A 23155-nucleotide genomic window follows, 5' to 3' on the forward strand; every position below is an offset into this window, starting at 1 on the left:
TGTTCTGGAGGTGGGCTGAACGCGGGCGTGCGAGTCGTCTGAATGGTCCTGGGCCCTCTGTCATCAAGGCTCGGCTGCGCACTTTCACTTACACTCTTACACACGCGCGCACACACATACGGAAAGCCAATGTGAGCCCTCGGAGAAAGAAAAGGGGAGGTTCTGCTAGAGCGAGGGAGAGCAGGAGGAGGAGGAGGAAGGGAGAGATGCTGAGAGGGAGGAGGCAGGAGTTCCCGGGGGTATTCAAAGATCAAACAGACACACTGTAGAAAATGAAGGGAATGTATAATGACATCACAACAGCTGATCTCGGACATTAATTGCCGATCTCCGCAGCACCGGCACACGTCTTTTTCCTCGCGTAAACGGAGAGGACGACCATATACGCAAAACATTTGATTTGCTTTTGTTTCTCTTTTCATTAATTATTCACTGTAATCATCATGAAAACGACACCTGAATATTCAGCTTTCTTTTAAAGGATACGCAAGGGGTTTAATAGTAACAATTCTAATTAAACAATTACTCAGTGATTTAAGGTGATCGAAGGTAATGGCCACAAAAGCTAGAGTCTTGTTCAAAGGCTGTGGAGAATGAGACAGCTCTGGGCTGGACTGGGATATGGGGTTGGGTTCATTTAGGGTCTTTAGGGGGTTGATCTATTTCCCTTTGGATGCAGACACACCAGATGTGCCCCCATTATGGGGGATCAAACCCCCACCAACGAACCGTACAGCCGCCAAACACAACCACACAACCCCATCCACAACGTCCTTTGGTGGACCTTTATCGATTTTAATAGGGTCTTTTTTTTTCCAGAGGGAAAAAATATAGTGTGTGGAATGAGGTACAACAGTGGGAAAAAAACATTTAAGCTTATTTGATTTTAACATAAAAAACTCTGACTTTACATTGATTGAATCCTGATTTACTGATCTCTCAGGTAAGAGTAAGAGTTATAATTTGCGATTTGTACAGTAAGTCTGTTTTATGGTTTTCTTAGTAATTGAATTGTAAATTACGGTCAGAGTGCTATACATTTCTGAGCCTAAATAGCTGACTATGATTTAACAGAGCATAGATTTAATTAATTCATATTAGTTCATAAAATTATTAAATATTCCAAATAAAAACATTTTGTAGAGAGTGTCATAGTATAATAATCAGTAAAACATTTTCAGACATAAAAATATTTGAATTTATTGTTTAATAATATACTAACTTCACCCTCTCTTAAAAGAAACCATTATAATTAGCACATCTTTATTAAAATGATGTCCGCCTAAAACCTAAGACATAATTTGCAAAAATACTTTTTCAATGAAGTAAGAGGTATTTGAGATATATCAGGTTTTTTGCTGATAAATCATCATAGTCAGCACATGATTTACAAATGATATAAATTTACCAAAGTGGTGATTAAAAATGCCTGTCCGAACTGATGAAAATGTGCTTGAAGTGTATCTATATCCTGGTGTGTAAGGAAAATTGAAAATATATAACGAGGATCAAAGTGAAAACATATCTTAATTTAATACTGATGTAAAGTCTTAGATATTAAGCCCTTTACTAATGAGTCTTACTAGCACATCGCTTGTAACATAAGCATGCAGTGGATGTGGTCATTTTACCACAGAGAGCCCTAGCATGGGTGAAAATGAGCAGACTATTGTGCAAACGCATCTGAACTTTCCTTTATAGTTTAATTTAGATGTTTTGCCCATTTAAGGTGCAGACACAGATCTTTGCGGCTTCTATTCATTCTGCTTCTTTGTCTAAGCGTCCTGTCACTACCCTGTTAACAGTGCTAATAGAAACTGATGAGACATTAGCTTTAATGAGCTGAGTGAGCTAAAGAAATAAAGATGAATTCACTGGACAGTCATTTTCACCAAAGCTAACTCTGACCATAATACCAATGGACAGCCACAAACACTCATTAGTACTAAATGTCCATTTCAAGTCTACACTCATAATGTTTAAGCACTAAAGTAGCCTATACCAAAGGAGAGATTACAGTCTAATACAATGAGAGAAACTGACAGCAATAGATACAAACACAAAAACTAAACAAACTAAACTGTTGCTCACCGTGTGAAATTATGATTCTTTACATGCAGCATGTCTAAAAAATAAAATAAATGAAAATATAGAATACAATGCTGAAATGATCTCCACACTTGATGGATGAACATCCTCAAAAAAACTGAAGTAAAAACTGAATATGTTACAGCTTGGATTTTTCACATTGCCATTTCTACAAGCTCCATTTGCAGCTGTATAGACACTCAATCAGCGGGGGCAACTGTAAGATCCCTGTTGGCACAGAAACATCAGTGTGGATGAGCGTAATGACATAAGATTTCAGACTGTATCAATCAAACCACACACCGCTACTTCAAAGCCATTCAGGTGCTGTGACTACCCAAAAACACACCCCTCCACCAGTTACAACAAATCACTTGCAATCACAGAAAGTAGATTGTGGATGTGAACCAGGATGGTTCATGTGTTCTGGGTTTGCTTCCCTCTTATTTATGAATCCATACATCCCATAGGAAAGAAAAAACACACAAATTAGGTATTTTTAAAGGGATAGTTTACTCAAAAAAAAGTTAAATTCTGTTATTTATTCAACATTAGGTCCTGCAAATCCTGTACATATATAACAACAACAACATTGGACCCCATTGACTTTCATTGTATGGACAAAAGAAGAAAAACACACTGGGACAATTTTCGAAATATCTTCTTTTGTGTTCCACAGAAGAAATTGTCAAACAGGTTTGGAACCACATGAAGGTGAGTGGTCAGAATTTTCACTTTTGGGAGAACTATTCTTTTAATTTTTGCACAGCTAAAATTCTCAGCAATGTCTCAAAATGTGCTAAGTCTGCAACACAATTTCAATAGAAATTCAATTATTTCTCATCAAATTCCTCCAAGACCAAATTATCTGTAATGTGCTATCATACTCTCATAGCTCATCTTTTACTGTATGTCAAGAATAGTCTGATTTGCTTCTGCTTTTATTTCTTTTCATCAGAAACATCCAAAAGCTGGCATTTAAATCAAACATAACCAAGAACTCCTTTAACTCACCTGAGCTATAAAAAGAGCAACCCCTAAGTATTAAAACCTCCCCCGAGATGCAATTTGGCATATTTCATAATCAATTATTTAGCATACATATGTGTCGATCAATGGTATATGTTGGCCGTACCCTTGCAATTTTCATGTTCTCCTGTGCAAATGAGAACAGAGGTGTTTTATCATGTCTGTCATGTCATTTATAATCTTTGTAAAGATGCCTCTTCGAAGTTCACCGGGAAGTCTGAGATTTTTCGACTTTATTTTTTTCAACTCATGAGAACTTAAATGCCCTGTGACATTGAGAACTTCAAAGCGGCACTGCTGTAACTTCAAAGATGGTTTGAACTCTTTTTTTCAGTCTCCTCGTGATAGAGAACGTCTTGTTTACTGACACAATGCAAAAAGCCCAGCACGGAAGATGGGATTGGGGGTGGGGGGTTGGCGGTGGAGAGGGGGGCATCGGGGCAAGAAGTACTACGTACAGAGACGGGGATTTGGGGGGGGGGGGGGATGAGAGCGAGAGGTGGGAGAGCACGTCTAATGCATTCAAAACACAAACGGTCATGAAAAGCTATCAAGTCCCAGTGAGCTCCGGACGCACGTAAAACAAGTGCATGCAAAAAAGCCAGTAGTTGTCTATTGGAAAGTGACTTTCACATGCGTCGTCCCTGGCTGGTAGAGCCGCCGTTTGAAATGTGGAATCAAAGGGTCTGAATCCTGACAGGAGGCTGCCATATTAGACATTCTTCTACCCTTGTCCCCTAAGGTGCTTATCCTCTGGAAAGTGGAACAACAGCAAAGAAGAAAGTCAAATCTGTCTCCTCAGTCTTAAGGTGATTGCAAAACTTACATTTATGCCAACATCTGACCAAACTATGAAACACTGCTGTCTGGTTTTAACACAGCTACAGTGTTTTAGATGTGTAATCAATCACCCTCCATAACCACCTCCTTTATTTCATCATTGGAAGCTGTAAATAATCAAATAAATAACACATATAAATGAATAAAAATTCCAGAACCGAAAAGGCGTTCGACCGTGTTCTCCTTGAAGCCAACTTAATGGCGCTGGTGGTTTTCAGCCAGGACATTATGCGTTTTTCTACAGATTATTTTCTTACAGTGTCGAGGGGACAATATTATATTAATGCTACAAAAATCTATCCTTAAAAACATTTAAAATTGTCATTACTTTCAATCATTCTAAAGGACAGGAAAGTACCCCTAACTGAAGACTCACTCAATGACACGATGATGTAAAAGAACAGCTGAATCAGTCGTTTTAACAGATTAGAAGAACTGATTCACAGAAATGAGTCACACTTCCCATTACTACTGGGAAACACAGAAGCCTGTTCATTCATGCTGGTGTTTCCAATCGAATTAGAGCTCAGTTTAAAACCACCAAAACATCATGAATCAGGTTCACAGTTACACCATTTTTCCCTCTCCTACTCCATTGAGTTTCTATAGCAGCCAGTTCACAAGGAGGTCACGAGCATTGCATAAGGCAATGGCTGTCCGACCACATTACCTGCAACAGTCCAAACAAAGCTGAAAATCTTGCAGGGTGACGCACTAATCTGCTGTTTCACTGCAACATGAGAAAGCATCGTGTCTTGCACTGGACGAAGTTTCATCATACAGTATACAAAAAAGCATTATGTAGCTGTAGCTTATGACTACCTGAGGATTGCTAGTCAAGACTGCTGGGTACTTATTGTATCACATCTTACTGAACAGCAGTGGGGGTCCACAATGAATAAACCTCTGGCATGATGATTGAGAGCGTGTGCTTATTTTTTCATTTCATTTCACTGCACGAAATTGAATTTGACTTCACACTGCGCCATATTGCATTAGCTCAAAGGGTAACTTGTGATTACCCAGAGTACAATGGGTTTATTAGGGCATAATTGAAAATATAATTGTAAGTAAATTAGCTCACTATTGTGCGAGTGTATTTTGAAGCGATTAGAGCTGAGAGGGGCTGTGCGATGAGTCGAAATGAAGGAGGTAATTATTGATTTGGGAATCTTGGACGGCATTTGGCACTTCCGATGAGAACCTGGGAAGAAGGATAAATGAAAAAAAGGAAAAACTATTGTTCTGTTTTTGATTGATTTAACAAATCATCAAAATAGCTATAACATTTACAGTAACACTTTACTATATAGATCTTACTATATAGATATATACTATATATACTATACTATATAGATAACACTGAACAATACTTTAACAGCATTTAATAATCTTGGTTCATTTTAATGTCTACATATATTACCAATCAGAAGGATCGGACTGGTAAGATTTTAACATCTCATGGTAACCAAGGCTGCATTTGTTTTACAAAAATCAGTAATATTGTAAAATATAATTAAAATAACTGTTTTCTGTTTTAATAAACTTTAAAATGTAATTTATTCCTGTGATGACAAAGCTGGATTTTCAGAAGCCACTACTCCAGTCTTTAGTGTCACTTGATCCTTCAGAAATAATTCTAATGTGCCGATTTGCTGCTCAAGAAACATTTCTTACATTAGAAAATAGGTTTACTGCTTAATATTTTGTGTAAACCATCGTACATTATTTTAAGGATTTGTTCATGAATAGAAACAGCATTCATTTGAAATAGAAATCGTTTGTAACATTTGTCTTTACTGTTACTTCTGATCAATTTAATCTGTCCTTGATGAATAAAAGTATTAATTTCTTTCAAAACAAACAATATCTTACTGTCCCCAAACTTTTGAACGTTAGTGTATGCAAATACGTATTTATGTATTTGTATAAATTAAATTGAAAATATTATGAATAAACATGAATCAACGATGAACAGATTTCTAAATTAATATCGTTCTAGATTAATAAATGCTTAAAAATGTTTATGACATCCAATGCAACAACAAATGTAAACAAATAAAATATTATTACAAAGTGTTACCATATTTACTAATCTGACACTAAAGAGAATGGTAACCTGTATTAAGTCCAGATTGTGCAAATTGTTAATCCATTTTATTGTAATGCCACCAACTGTATTATAAAGGTTGAGCCTCAGAGAGTGTCTACATTTTTAATACCATACAATGACCGTAGAATGAGCGAGAGCATGTAACGTGTCCCTCAGGCATTAATCTCAATGTAAAGGTGTGAAGTTTCCAGCACTACTAGAATAGGATTAGATGACAATAGAGCACCTGAGGGACAGGGCAGTATGGGAGAGCCAACCCAGGGTGAATTACTCTAATATCTCTACATAATATCGTTTCCCACAGTGCTCTCTGTCACCCCCTCACCTGAAATATTGGTGTGGCTTGCTGTTGGCCATGGGGCTGCAAAATCTAAGAGTAGCACCCAGAAACAGAGTCCATGGCACACGGCACTATTTCTCATCTCTCTCTCCCCCTCTTTCCCACTGCCTTACAGGCCCAGGGGCCTCCCGACCCTTTTAATGTTGAGCAAATCTGTTCAAAGTTCATCCATCATCCGGGCAGCGCACTGAGACAGCGCTCCATCGGCCTCCTCTGCTGCTCCATCATACTCTCCATCACACAGTCTTTTCTTTTCTCCTCGCCCTCCAAAAAAAGAAAACTTCAGAGAGTCCGCATTCCTTTGAGGTGAGGAGAGAGGGCGGCAAACAGCACAGCCTATGTGTGCGTACAATATCTTAACACCAAGAGTCTAAAGCGACTACGCCACCTCGGGAATCGTTTTGAAGACGTACAGTAGAATTCTTCTGACGTCATGTGGAAATGCAATTCACCAAAGCAATCCGGCTTGTTCTGGTTTACTACTCTCTGACACCGAGGTACAATATATGCCTGATGAAATTTAAGCTTACCTTCACCAAAATTTGCATTTCTGTGGAACAAATGAGTGTGATTTATTGAGACTGTGCATGGCGCACCGAGGGAAACTCGCTCGGCAGAAACAACGATTTACCATATATGCAACCTGCTTCAGAGTGGATGTTTCAATTGCAGAGGGAAAACCTCCCGCTTTGGTTAAATTGTCAACACATCTCAAGATGATTGCTAACTGCACCCAAGAGCATTATATAGTTTGAGTCAGTAGCATTTTATGTTATACACAACCAATTCTTAAATAATATTCACATAGTATCTGATTTTGTACCTTTGTAACAATGCTCTCTCTCTCTCTCTCTCTCTCTACTGTATATATATATATATATATATATACACACAAACAATAAATTAGATTAATCTATTAGTTACAATTATCTAATTGGTGTAAATAGAGGGATGCAGGGATGAGATCAAACCTCGGAAGACTAATTTGCCACTGATTTCCTCAAGATTTGTAGGGTTTGATAATGCCGTTTGATGGTTTTCAATTTATGAGTAAAATAAGGTCTGTGGTCAACATAACTTGACTATACTTAAACATTTTGCTCTACAAAGTAAATTGCACCCACCCATATCGAAAACGCAAATTTTGAAGCTGTTATGTTTAATAAAAAAAACAAAAACAGTATGTGTCTAATAGGCTAGGTGACTAGATAAGAACATTTGGGATGTGAGTGTCTGCAATTTATGCTGTAGAACAAAGGTCCAAGTATCATCAAATTATGTTTACCACAGGCCTTATTTTACTCATAAATTGAAAAACCACATTTATAAAAGAAAGAAGCAAAATCACGAGGGAACCAGTGGCGAATTAATGTGCCGGGTTTCTATATACTTGCCAACTATTTTTAATTTACTTTATATCTACTTTTTCATAGGAAAAAGGGTTAAAGCTTTAATAAAATACGCCTACTGAATTTCAAACAAGGAACATATACAGACAGTTAAGGATGAAATTAAAAGGGTTAATTTGGAAATCACTATTATTATTTTTTCATGTAGACTCCTGGAGTCTCTGAGGCCCCAGTTAAACTCAACAGATCATGAATGTTAAAGCTAATCTCTGAGGTTGTAAAAATTCTGGAAACTGAGTGAAAAAGAAAGGGAACTGAACAGACAGAGGGTATCAGGTGGAAACAGAGAGAGAGAGAGAGAGAGGGATAAAGAAAGATGGAGATGGAGTGAGAGAGGAAGAGCGAGAGCGAGCATCCAGATGGAAACAACGCACCTTGGCCTGCCTGACACAGCCCTATTACCATAAACTTCATTTTTCTCCCTGAACACTCAGTAAATAAGAGCGGGAATAAGTGAACAAGCCCATCCGGCGTTTCGAGGAGAAAATGGGAAGAGAGGAGGAGGAGAGGAGGAACGGGGGAGCTGCTGAAGGACTCCGGGCACAGAGGAGATGCCTCGTACAATCGAGCAGGTCTATAATATCAATCAAGCATGACTGGTAAATTTTCTTTCGCGTGCCCGTGTTGATTTATCCTCAGCCTCGCAGGTAATTCAGCTTCCCTCCAGAGACCACGCACACTCCTTCCTTTCATATACTTCTTTTAGCTCCCTCAATTTACATATGAAAATAAAACCCCACTTAAAATAAGTGTTGGGTTCCAATCACTTCACGGTGCTTTAAAAATGCAAAGTTATCTAAGGAAACAAGAAGAAAACAAAACAGTTAATAAAGTGGGCTTGTGTTGTATTCAGATGTACAAAAATGCTAACAAGTGATGTTGCTTTCAAAGAAAAATAGATTCTTATAATTTGATGGGAACTAAAAAACGTATGACCACAAAGTTATCACTGGCTAACAGTTGCATCAGCAACAGGCAAGTGGTAAATGTCAAACGTACTATAACGGTTAGTGCTCACTTTAAAATGTCAGACTTCAAATCAGGTAAGGCTACTGGGTGAACGTCATGTTACTTACAAAAAGAAACAGCTCAATCAACAATAAAAATTTAAGTTGTTCCAACTCCATATGACTTTGTTTCTGTGACAATCCAAAACCTCAACAAAGGAACAAAGGAAAATACAATAAACTGAATATTGTTGACATAACTGGGGTATTCTAACTTTAAAAAGATGCAAAAGTACCATAAAAGCATCATAAATGTAGTCCATACACCTCTTGCACTACATTACAAGTCTTATGAGGCCATATGATAGATCATGGTGCAGGCAAGGGAAGAGGAGCAGAGGATCTCAATTGCAACAGATTTACAAAAATACAATTACTAAAAACAAAGAAGATAATTCTGAAAACAAGAATCAATGTAACAGCTTCACACGTGTTAAGACAATACAGGACAAAGGGAAGAACCAAACTGAGGGCTTACTGTAAATACACGGCTAAATGAGGAACCAAAGAAGACACAGGTGAACATAATCAATTAAACGAGTAACCATAGAAACAAACTAGCAACAGGAACAAAGGAAACAGGAACTAAACACAGGAAGGAAACATGGGAACTAAAGGAAACAAAAAATTCCACAAACAGAACATAACCGTTACAACAGATCTGTGTGAGAAACAACAAACTGTTAAATGTGAGTTGAACTTGATATTTGGATTCACAAATTAATGATTTAGAGAGGTTTTACAAACTAGCTCAACTGATTAATTGAAAAGAGCCAACTGAAAAGAAGGATTTGTTCATGATTTGGACAACATTACTTTGTTCATGAATACTCAATGGAGAGCTAGAGAGGATGTCAACATTTTCATTTCAAATTCATGATTTAAATTTAGGTCTTTTCCTGTATGACTTTAGAAGACTCGTAATAGTCATGATTTAAAACCCCAAAAAGCATAATTCACCAAGAGAGATATTTTGCATTTAAAGCAATGCCTTAAAAAAAGGACAAAATCAAACCATAAGCTTTTCTCTAACATCTAATAGAGAGCATTACAGTCCACATATAGACTCGCTTTCGTAGAAGTTAATTTACAGCAGAACCTCGACACTGCAAACGCAGCACCCCGCGGAGAGTCACGGTAAACCCTCAGAAGCAACGGTAGAACACCGCTGCACAGAAACAGGTGTGGAGGACGCGGCCTCTCTCACAGGAGTGCTAATACCCATTGGCACAGCCTATGCAGAAGTGGGCCGCACAGCATGGCACTGCGCTCAGCCGCAGCGACGGGAAACAGCTGGTAATGAGGGGTGGGCACACAGGGGGTGGATATGGGGGTGTTGCAGGTTGCAGAAGCCACATTCTGGCCTCCTGCTTCATCCGAGCGAGTTCTGAAGTCATCCGGACCAGTGCAGCTGTGTCACCAGCCAACGGCACATTCGGTCTGACAACAAATGCCCCTCCCTCACTTATTCTCCTGCGCACAATCCAAAACCTCTCTGTTTATTCCACCACTTAGTCACTACTCATACGATAACTTACCACTGTAGACATGGTTTTGGCAAAATGCCGTACTACTAACAACTTCATTTTTAGCAACCATTGGCATAAAAAATACAAATGAAACAGCAGAAGAAAAACATCTAGAACCTTCTGACACCTTTTACAGAAAGTTTTACAGAAGTAACCAGGTGTGTCACGCACTTTTTTTATGAGAAGGAAACAGTAGCCGATCTGGCTCACTTGGGACTCTAAGCGATATAAGACATGACCAAATGGGAGGAAACACACTCTTTAAACACTTATTTCCAAACAGTTTCCCTTCTCCTATCTGTCTTCCTTTTTCCTAGCTGCCTTTCTTTTCTCAAAGATACTTCCTCGTTTCATGCTGCTTTCCTTCCCTTTTCCCATCCGGTCTCTCTTTCGTTTCCCTTGTTGCCTTACTTACCTTTTATCTTAATCTTTCTATCCGTTTTTGCTGCTTTCATTTCTGCATTCCTTGCATTTTCTCCTTCTGTCCTTCCTGTCTTCCTTCCCCTTTTCATCGACACCTCCTTCCTTTTCCTTCCAGCCTTCCATGCCTTTTTTCCTTGATGCAGTTCTTGCATTACCCCCTTCTTTAATTCCTTTCTAACCCTTTTCCTTCTTTCCTTCCTTTTCCTTCCAGCCTTCCATGCCTTTTTTCCTTGATGCATTTCTTGCATTACCCCCTTCTTTCATTCCTTTCTAACCCTTTTCGTTCTTTCCTTCCTGTGTTCCTTCCATTTTCCTTGCTACCTTTCTTCCTTCCCTTTTTTCCTTGATACATCCTTCCCATTTTCCTTCCAGAAGTCCTTCACTTTTTTATTACTGTCTTGCTTCATTCTCTTTTTTTCTGTCCTTCCTGGTTTTTCACATCTTGTTCCACTTTTTCCTTCATGTCTCCCTTCCATTTCCATCATGACAGAATTTTCAGTTTTAAAACAACTGAGCTGCAAAAATTCCGGCTCAATTTAGCTTACCAAATTTCGACAATGCACAATTTTCACTTTTTTCCCCCTCACATTTTTTTTTTAACCTACAATGATAATGCATTTTAAATGAAAAAATAAATATGAAAAAACTGATGGGGCACAGTTTGATTTTAAAACAATATAGAGAACTAATTAATCTGGGGCTGCACACATGTCTAGGTACAGATCGACAGTGTGTAGATCTATTGGAAGACTTCTCCACAGGTAAAAAAAAAAAAAAGAAAAGAAAAGAAAAGTCATTAAAACGTGTTTTCCGGTAATTGGTTGAGTGGGCCAGGAGCTAGAAATACTCGACATGTGAGGAATGGAGCATGCTGGTCATGTCCTAGTCCTATAGTGCGACATTGGTTAATAAAAAGACTTGTGTCACTGCAGGCTACCGGCGATGTGTGTTTCACCCTCCAAAGGTTTAGTGCACCAGCAATTTATCGGCCGTAAGGCAAAAGCCACTCAGTATTACCAGCCTCCCACACCCCCTCCCCCAGCCTCCCTCGATCTAAATGAATGGCATGCAATCCATCGCCTCGGATCCATTCAATTTCAGAGGGTTTTCAAGCGCAAGTCATTTTCTGCACTTAATATCACGAAAGAATGTTCAAGAGAGAGGAAGGAAGAGAGGGAAGGGGGGCTGGGGGGGGGGGGGGTGGAAGGAGAAAATTTGGAATGTTATGTGAAGACTGACATGACAGATTAATCTTTGATGGCGACAGAACATATCAAATTACCTCTAGCACACCTGGACACAAAAAAAGCGATGTTTATTGGTTTTGATCACGTCAGGGGTCCACCTCTAAAGACAATTTCACCGGGTTCGTGCTAATCCTGCATGTTTGGATTGGCTGAGTCCATAATACAAAGAGATACAATCTCCACACAAGCATAAGACTAAATTACTTCCAGTCAGATGATTATTAAAAACACACTGCCTTCCCTGGATCAGACTTTATCTCATCTGGCTAAAATAGACAGTTGTCATCTCGGGCAAATTATATGAAAATGAGGTGAGATAGCGACTGTTTGATCTGGCTTCCACAAGCTGTTAGAGCAGTAATTCCTGCCCCAAAAGCAGGCTTGTTTACCACACATTACATGAATGAGGAATGAATGGCAAATTAGCTGTGTGAAAAATGAAAATAAGACATTAACAGTGTGAGGATTAGGCACGCCGTATACATATGTATGATTACAAATTAAAGGCTTTTCAGCTCTCCCCAAGTCCCAAATGTAGTTATTTCAATGAAATGCATTATGAAATTGAATATTATTCAGGCACACACACACACACACACACGCAAATGAGCACACACACTAAAGTATCACTCCGCGACCTCTTGGCGAAGTCCTCTCAGAGTCTTTGTGACTGCACGAGGGGGACAGAGGGAGGTCTTAAAGGGTGACTTTAAACAGGGTCTTGTAGCTGCATTAAAATTCTAAGTATTTAAGTAGTGAGTATAAAGGAGGGTCCCGCGAGCCTGATCTCTCTAATCTACAAATGGCTCCTTGCTATTAAACTGCTAATTCTGGGGATTAAGGGATCCCCGAGAACACAATCCCCTTTCTCACTTTTTTTTTTTTTTTTTTTTTGTGAGTTTGCTGAAGGTGTGGGTTTAAATATTAATGAGCTGGGAAAAGAAAGGTGGGGGGAGCAGAAATTAGAGGTGTGGAATTTCACTGGGAAAAAAAACGTGAAGGCTGTTGTCCTCCCATACAGGATTTGCGCAAATAACAAGTATGTGGATGACGAGTCTGCTAATTAAAGTATCAAACAAAACGCTCACTCATTTAGACAGCATTTAGGAGCACAATTTAACAGTCTAAACACAGAAAAAAAACAAGCACACGCACGTGAAGAGTAGAAACACGCCAACAAACGAACTGTGTTCACTGCAACGAGAACGGTCCTGCCTCGCTGGCAGCTCAGAGAAGCAACAGCATTAAAATTTAAATAGCTAGAATGATGATGGGCCGAATTCTAACAGTTGCAGAGCACAGCAAAATGATTGCTGCTTCTTTCTATTTGTTTCTGGTCAGCTGCTCTATCCCGGTTGCTGCGGTGGGTCCCCAAACGTACACTGAGGTCTGTCTGCCTCTCCAACAAGCTCCGAAAAGGTCAGACGTGTTTCAGACCAGCATCTTTAACTTTGGAACAAGCGCTCGCTGATTTCCTGTCCTCTCGCTGCCATTTTTAAACAATTGCTTGATTTAAAGTGAAAGAAAGAAAGAAAGAAAGAAAGAAAGAAAGAAAGAAAGAAAGAAAGAAAGAAAGAAAGAAGTATGAAGGAGGGAAATGAAAGAATGAAAAATACACATTGTGCCATATTGTCAATGAACTATTGAATAGTACCTCACAACACTGACAACAGCAAATGAAATAATACTGTTCTTGATAAGGACAGCAATAAAAAAAAACTAGATTTGCATTTCCTGAAGGAAATACGAGTGCTTGCAAAGCAGGAAAAGAATTGCGTTAAAGTTTTAGGCGTTGGATCTGCGTAAATGAAATGCTGCTTTGCTGTTATAACGACAGTCAGCAAGTGTCTTGTTTCATGTCGGCTGTGTTTGAGCCATCAACACACAAAACAACATCGCTTTAGCAGTGAAAACGCAGACTTAGATGGTTAAAAAGAAAAACATTCAGAAAACAGTATGCACATTATACTTAAGACCAATTGTAAGTAACAATATAAGTCTTAGTAAATACATTAAGTAAATATAAAGTTTGCAAAATAGCTGACATTTTCCACAAACCAAAGTTAATCAGTTTTGGTCGAATTCATTGAAGAAATGTACAGTTCAGGGGAATAAAAAAAAAAAAAAAAAATTCTAAAAAAAGAAGAATGACCTAACTAGAATGTTTAAGGACTATTAATGCAGTTCTGCCTTGCAAGCATAGCAAAAGACATGCAAAAATTCTTGCTTTCAATTCTCTTTAAATCCCTTTGTATGTTTGTATGTTATATGCATTTAAAATGGACAATAAATCACAAGATAAATATTTCTAATAGGACTGCATTATATATAAAGTGTATATTTGCAGTGTCTTTGGCTGCGTGTCTAATAGACAGTTCAAAACATCAGAACAAATCACAGACACACACCTCTCAACTTTTATAACTATAACAATTTTGGTGTTTGTAAAGCAATTCTAATAAGGTAAAACAGCCATTTCCCTGATTGTCTATCGCACAATGTCACAGGCGACTATTCATTTAGAGCCGGCGCTCTTTGAGGTCCCATGATCAAAGGATGACCCCATACAGAGCCTATTCATTAGGATGGCCTCTCCACCTTATCCAGTGTGCCAACACCGCTTCATGTTCTAATACTGAATTTCTATGCCGCTGCTTTTTCCTCATTACAAGTGCTATTATGAGGTATCTTTGCTTTGGAATCCAATTACTACACATGACATTAATTCCGACATAATTACCTGTGAGGTGCAAGCAGGGCACATTGAGGTGAAGTCGAACGAACGGGTGGCGAATGAGGGTTCGTGTCTAATAGGACAATCATTTGGACTAAATCTCATTATTGAATTAATGGAAGACGCTTGTTTGCAATCAGGCAAGAACAACAGGGCACGTGCTTTTATTCAATTAGATGTGCTTATGGGTGAAAAGATCCTCCTCTCAGGAGAGGCTGCGGCAGTGTGGATTCGCTGAATCAAAGGACTGGTTTGAGGGAAGTTGCACGGTTTAAAAAAGGCGCTCAGAGAATCCTTAAATCAAACAGTGAAAAAGTGTTTTTCCATTGACTTATTTTTTTACAGAAGGGAACGGTGACGCACACGTTGCCACATCATTCTGTCAGAGATGTGGGGAGAGCGGGAACACGGCAGACCGTTTCCATAAAACCAGCTGAGTAATCAATAGATCTCCAGTAAATGTGTGTTCTGCTCCAACCTGCTTTGAAGTTTTGGAAATTTATGAAAGTTCAAATTGATATGTTGATGGAAGAGCAGGATCTGACTGATCAAAATGGGAATGTGATCAATTTTGATCAGTCAAATGCAGTGATGTACAGTAAATGGTGACTAGGATGTGAGGATAAACACCTGTCTGTCTATTTAGGCTGTGTTATGACAGGCTGACATTTCCCTCATTTCAGAGATATGTGAGAAAAGAAGGGTTTATTCTTTTTTTTAAGCTTTTTTTTTTTTAATTGACCGCTCAGTTTCAGTTTTCATTTCTTAATAGCTCAACGACCTGAAAACAAGATTTTAAAATGAAACATTGCATCTCCAATCCAAAATATCACACAGCTTATAGGTCAATGTTTTATTGTTCGTCACCAAAAAAAAAAATTCTAGTTCAAGGTAAACGTGGCGTTGAATATATTTTGCTTAACAAATAAAAAGATGACTCCCAGTGGATGTTGTAGTGTGAGATGCTAGTAAGCACAATTTACAATCCAAACAAATCAACAAAAGCAAATAGCAGCTCTGCAAGCTTGTTACTGAGTCGCAATCCTTCTGAATTAAATTAAAGGGGTCCTATTATGCTTTTTCAGTTTTTCAACTTTAGTTAGTGTGTAATGTTGCTGTTTGAGCATAAAAAAGTCAGTGGTGAAAAAGTCCACTATTATATTATTTATTTAATAGATATTTTATTTAATAGAATCCACTTTTCAAGAACTACAAAGACACTGTTTTTTTCACAACTCATTTGTTTGACCTTCCAAAGGCTGACGAATTTAGAGTGGTTAAAATTTATTTTAAATACTGTTCCTGAACATTATAATCCCGACGTTTATCTGTGCGCTGCACATTTAGAACAGCTTCCAGAACCACAATCCAGGCCACACATAAAATCCTCTCCTGAAATGGAGCAATTTCCACTTTTATCAGGACAATCTGTTGTTGGATCACAACTTGTAAGTATGTCTTATTATTTGTAGTTGTGTTTTCTCTTAACAGTTCTAATTCTAAGTTTTATGTTGTTGCTATACACTTTCCTGCTACCCAACATTAGTGTTGATATAGTGTTGTTTGTTTCCTATATCTTTTGTAAGCTCTCGCTTTTGTAAGGCTGTTCACCGCCCCCTTAGGAAATTAACCATGTTTTTGTGATCCATTACTGTTTGTATTACCATAGTGTTCTGACAAATATCATGATTAAATGGTGCATAACATCATATCTATAATGTAGCCTATAAGAAAAACACACCACTCTAAAACGTCCTGTGAAATCCGTGCTTGCAAAGTCCATGCATGAAATCCGTTCTACGTGATCCTCTTGTTTGTTCACAATAACATTGTCAGGGTCTGAATCGGGCTCGAATTGGTTTGAAATTGCCGCTATCCTTTATTTACACTAGAGTAGAGCTCGAAGTTATGGAAGGGCGGGACAAATCCAGAAAACACGCTACGCACTGCCAATAACAACAAACTGGACCACCTAACCAATCACAGCACATTTCGGATTTCGGAAGGAGGGGCTTCATCGAAAACGACACGTTCGGGACAGACTACGGAGAAGGGAGCAGTAATAATGTAAAATATGTGAAAAATAATGTGTTTTTTTTGAACAATCAAGAATGAAATCATATTCTAGGACACCGGAAAAAAACAGATTCAAGACTTCGTAAAAGGGCATAATAGGACACCTTTAAAAGAAAAAAAGACTGTATGTAAAAACGACTTACTTACATTTTTAAAAAGATTGAATTAATTGCAAAGAGTTTTCCAGGCCTGGAAATCACAATTTTAAAATTCCATGAGACTGTCTTATAGCTCTAATCACCAGTGCTTTCACAGAGAAAGAACAAGATGGTAACCGACTGATATCATTGAAAAATATCCTCCACCGACTTGTAACAATTAACTTGAGCAGAGAAGAACAAACAGAAAAATTGTCTGAGGCTGCCATTGTGTATCTCTCTTTGACCAGGTTTCTGCAGCTCCTTCCTCAATGCCTCAAGCATCTGTCCCGTTGGCTCCCGCTTGCTTCCTGCTCTCAAAACCAAACAGTAGGATATTAAAATGGCTTTTAGACAAACATACCCTAACTGAAAGCCTGCAGATAGACCCCATTAGGCCAGTGGAGCAGTCAGCTAGAAAAAAGAAACCTCAGTTGGCCTTGCGAAACCTTCTGAGTGTGGTGAACTAGTGAGTTAGGTGGCAAGCACTAAAAGTGACATATAGTGGCCTTTCTATTTGCACTTGGCTAAATGACAGCGGAGGGTATTTTACACTGCATTGCGTCTTTCTTCGAATGAATCCAGACATTTGTAACCATAATTTAGAGACTGACCATCTAAAAGGCATTTTAGATGGAGCTGTTTCCCAACAACATGTATATCTTACACTAAACACACACTGATATCAGTGTAAATGAATTTTTGATAGCCAATGTCACATGATCCTTCAAAAATCATTCTAATATGCTGATTCAATGCTCAAAAAACATTTCTTATGAAAACACCTGTATTGTTTTTTTTGTTTTGTTTTTTGGAAACCATGATACATTTTATTTCCCGGATTCTTTGATGAATAGAACTTTCAAAAGAACAGCATTTAAAAAATAGATACCTTGAACAGTAGTGTGTATAATGAATGTTATATAACTCACTCCTGTTCTATTTCTCGTCATTGTGATTCTTCTTTGGGCCATTTTATGGATGTTAAAATCTTTTCTCCTCTCCCAGTTTAATCATGAAACATGGGCTAAATTGAGGCAGTGTTGCATTTTCTTCCTGTTTTGCCTTGCTTTCACAAGCGACAGAATTACATCACAGTAACCCAAATCTTGTGTTTCCAAATATCCATCAGACATACATACACATCAGATGTCTCTATTGGTTGATTCACTAAGTCGGATTGAATTTTCACCAAAAGCAAACCGTTCCAGAGGTTGCTTGGTCTAAATTTGAGAAAGATAGTAGCTAGATTAGCAGCTAGATTGACACTAGAAGATTAGATAATTGTTATATTCATAGCACTATAATGTGCTATTTAGGTGAAGTCTGCACATAACACACAAGTTAATACACACACACACACAAACGTGAACTGAGACACGTCAAGCTGTGGGGGTCCTGGGAACAAAGGGGCAGGGAATAAAAGAGCCAACACACTTCAAACAGCACATCCCTTTCTGCATGACCTGTACACGCCAGAGAGCAAAGACAGAGCGAGAATGTGAGCGAAAGATGGGAGGGAGGGTGAAAGAGAGAGAAAAGCATGCGAGAACTGTCAACGGGAGTTGAGGTTTTCTCTCGAGCGTTGTCTTGTAAAATTCACAGGGAATTGATTGTAAGTTTGGTGCTTGTGCTCTGAGTGGGCACAGGGTGTGAAAACGCTCTTATTTCTCCCATTCTCTTTGACAGTGTCGCTTGATTTGCACCATAAATCCCCTCAGATAGGTCAATAACCTATAACGTTAATGTCAGTGTCCTGCCATTAGTTTTACAGTCTGTGTGTCCCCTCTGTGTCTTAATGACCCATGGCTGGCAGAGCAACAGCTGTACCTGGATCTGTACTAAACTCTACACCCCCCCAAGAGCACTTCCTTTATTCGTCCCTCACCCTGAGCTGTCCAGAAGTGTCATGCTTCTCAAATTGAAGAGGAACATCCCCTTATGGATGTCTGAGCTACGTGGATTTTGAATGCAACATAAAAAACAAACAAAACGGTTAAAAATCGGCAATCACTGACTATGTTTACATACACCTTCATAATGCGATTATAATGGGATTTTGGCAATATTGCGATATATTCAGGATATTCATCCTGAGAAGAAAATGATGCGAAGAACATGATGGCAGCGTAGGCAATCCGATGGCAATCCGAATCCAGCGCCATTTCCTATGTTCAACACGGCTCCGAATATTATCCAATATGCCCATAGAACTGTGATTTGCCTTTGACTTGAGTGGATTAAAACAATGGCCAGTAACACACCTACTGTATGCAAGTTCATCATTTGTGCTATGCATTGGGGTTTGTGAATAATGGAGGTAAAAATAACCACATTTCTCAGCGAATAATCAGAACCACCCATCAATTACTTTCAGTGGAACACAAAAGAACATATTTTGAAAAATGTTCCACCTTATTTTTCCATCATTGTGAAAAACAACATCTGACACCACTGACTTTCATTGTTTCATAAAAAACAACACATTTTCCAAAATAAAATAAGTCATTTTCCAATATTTCTTCTTTTTATGTGAATGTGACACCTGGTGTACACGACTTGATCAAATCTTGTTTTGAAAGGGAGTTAGGGATAGATTTCATGTAATTTGTTCTTTTTGCCACTTGTTTACTATCTAACAATTCAGAGTAGGTCTGAGTTGTGTTCCGCAGAAGAAAGAAAGCCAAATTGGTTTCGAAATGACATATGTAAGTGTGACATATGTGAATAAACAGAATTTTCATTTTGGTGTGAACTTTTAGTACATTCAGTTTCGCAATTATTGTAGTTCAAAAAGTGATCAGATTATCTTATTCAAAAAGCTACGCCCTCATTAAAGTTCTTCCGCTCACATTTACTACAGGATGTGCCCTCGGAAAACGCAACGGCCAACATCCCCCCTAATAAGTCAGCTGTCCGAGCGTGCTGATTCAGGAACTCTTTGAGTAATTATGCCCACTGTTCAACGTTAATTTCACATTCTCTTTCTCTGCGCACCGCTTGGCTCAATGGCCGGAGGATGCAGAAGCCCTCTGCGTGACCTGGCTCCTCCGTTCTCGGGCCTGACCAAACAGCGCTATTGATCCCTGGATCCGAAGCTCTTCCCGCTGCGTCTGGAGCCGGGGGGATCTGAGGGGTGGGGGGTGGGGACTGATCTCTCGCACTTCACCTTTCATTCCCACAGTCCATTAGAAAGGTGTCAGGCATTAAACTGTGCAGGGGATAATGCCTTTAAGTCACACCTTCAGAAAGAAGGAGAGCGGAGGAAGACGAGAGAGAGAGAGAGGAAGATAATGGAGCGTCCCTGTGATGACATTTTTCTTCGGGAAACCCTGTGTAAACACAACTAATGTAATAGCAAAGGGTGATAAGCGTGAGCAACCATGTCCTCTTTCTGTTTCTCCTTCTCTTTCTCTCTACTATCTGCAGAACAGCATGATTCTCTTTTGCGCACAGATCCCTTTTGTAGTCAGGGGAGAAATCCCTCTCCTGCTCTGCTGTTTAATGGTCTTATCTGCAGCGAGGAGAAGATTAGGCCGTGACGGGCGTGTAAGAGCCAGCGTGAGGCGGCAGGATTACACATGACGGTGGGAGGAGCCGCAGGGACCCGTGGGCCCGTAGTGAGGACCTCAGGGGATCCTGGAGGTGGATGGGAGGTTGTAGCTAATTCCGATCAACCCGACCATTGCAACGTGTGTCTGACCATGATGCTACTGCTTCACACATTCACTGACAGATGAAAGAAAAGCTGGAGAGAACAGTTGCGAGGCAAGAAAGCGGCAAGTGGGTGGATATGTGTTCTTCGTCTACTCTCACTGTAAATTAATTATAGCGCCTTCCTTATGAGACAGTTTAGCTAATCACAAAATACATATATTTTTAAATACCATTATAAAGTAAGGGATTACAGTGTTATTTCTGTAATATTTATATGCTACTTTTTCGAAGACTGCAACATTCATAAGCAAATCTTTTAGCACTTGTTTCTGCAAAACAATATGTATATATTTTATTTACATAAAATAACCTTTTATGTATCTTTGTAGGGCCATATAAAGGGTTAATTCTTTAAAAAACAAAAACTATTGTTAACAAGGTAAATAATGCACACGTTTAACACAGAATACACTACTGACAAACAACTTAGTAAGCTATATTCCTGGCAGCTTTGATTGGCAGGGCCAGTGTCACCCTGGCCCATATTTGATCTCGCCCATGGGAGAAAGAAAGAGAGAGAGGAGAAGTGAGATGAAGAAAGTGATTGAGTGAGGGACAGATGAGGCCAGAGCGGATCACATTGGATGCTGAGTTGTTGGCAACCGAGATGACAATATTGCACTCGACTTAAAAATACAAACAGCCAAGGGGTCAACAATAATGACTTTACAGAAACCAAGACTTGCTCGGCATGCATTTGTAAATGTCACGGCTGAAAATAGCTGCTGAACAGAAAAAAGAAAAGAAAAGAACAAAGGATTAACAAAAAAGATTGTGTTACCGTAGGTCATTCTGTTAGAGCTACTGTCCCACAAGACTGAATAAAGTTTTTCTGGCCGTCAGACGGCGGCTGGATGAAATGAACACACGATAAATGTTACAGGGCCCACATTATGCAACTAGAGAACACAGATCAATTAGAGTGGTGACAAATTAGCGCAAGCATTTCATTTAGCAACATGACACCGTCGGCAGCCGCTCTCCTCTCCGAATTACATGGCTGATAGACGCTGCTTCCGAAAGACACAGCTTGATTACGCAACGCTCTGAAGGAAAGCATGGCTTTTCCTTGGTTAACTTTTTGTATCTATGTGAACAAGTATAAACAGTTTTGTTTTGTTTTTTATGGCACATTTTTGTAAGCGTGCATAACTTTTAGCATTTGAAAATTTCAGAAGAGGACTGTGACTATATTCAAATTTACACCAAAATATTAATCAGGGGATTACAGTACATGGGCTAAAATCACACAATGTACGGCCACCCTACAGACACAAAAATACCAGTACACTGGAAGCAAGATAATATTACAATAAAATAAAAATGATATAAAATGTTTAGCTTCTATTAAAATTAGGGTAAAATTAATATCATTATATATGGTAACACTTTATTGTACAGTGTCCTTGTTACACGTTACATGTAGTAACTATAGTAATACGTATAAATTATGCATAATTACATGCAACTAACCCTACAACAAACCTAATTCTAATCCTAACCCCATAGTAAGTACATGTAGTTAATTAATGTTACTTAGTAATGTATAATTACACTTTAACAAGGACACCTTAAAATAAAGTGTAACCTTTTTTTGATATTTAAATAAAGGATAAAACAAGCTACAAAGTATCAATAAACGTTCAATTTCAGATATAGTGGTATCATGACCACCCTACAGAAAACAAACGATTTGGTGATGTGGAACACACAATACTGTACCAGCAGCACAGCTCATTAAAGGTAAATGGCAAAGGTTGTTTAGGGCTAGGCCTTGCTAGGGGGGCATAAAAATAGGCCAACGTGCCGTTTCAAACCAAACACGAGCTCTATGCTCTTCCATCTCTACACATGCTCGTTGAAAAACAAGTCCCTTGCTCTGAGCTCTCACTTATTTATTATTGAACAGACACAGCAGCACTTCTCTCCCGTCTTCCACTGCCTTTTTCATTATCATGCTACTGTAATACTATCATTAAATCAATAATTGTTCAGTAGATTCACGGTTCACACTGTCCTTATTGAAAGTGTGAGGAAAAACAGTCTATTTGTCCGCACGCATTCACACCTTCTCATCTACTCTGAGTCCAGAATTTTGAAACAATACTTCTGAAAGCACACACACAAAGCAAAGAGCTATCTGTCATCAGAAATAAGCGTCAGTCTGCCTGTGTGAGCTAATCAGTTACAGGATGTCTGACAGGGGTAAATTTTATCTCTCTTCTCACCCGGGCCATCAGAAAGTAAGCTCAGATTAGATTAAGCATGTCTGCGAGTTTCATTCTAAGAGAATATGCCCCTGTGGCCCCTGTGACACAGCCTGTGCCGTTTGCGCGAGGGTGCGCAAAGGCCCTCTGTCCCGCGCTGGGCCGGATGAGACTGGAGTGATGAAGGGGAATGATTAATGGGCAGTCGGTGCTATCAAAGAGCACAGCCAGCTCAAAAGATGAGAGATTGCTTTCTGAC

The 23155-nt window shown here is 39.0% G+C and overlaps 1 protein-coding gene across 4 annotated transcripts in view; it reads right to left on the reverse strand.

Moving 5' to 3' along the window:
• The window catches only part of rbfox3a (RNA binding fox-1 homolog 3a), a gene marked incomplete at its 3' end in the record, with an annotated part of 340149 nt that overhangs the window by 105252 nt on the left and 211742 nt on the right, over positions 1 to 23155 (reverse strand). The window lies entirely within an intron of this gene.

The sequence above is a fragment of the Abramis brama genome (genome assembly GCF_963993115.1).
Source record: "Abramis brama genome assembly, chromosome: 14".
In the NCBI taxonomy this organism is placed as follows: domain Eukaryota; kingdom Metazoa; phylum Chordata; class Actinopteri; order Cypriniformes; family Leuciscidae; genus Abramis; species Abramis brama.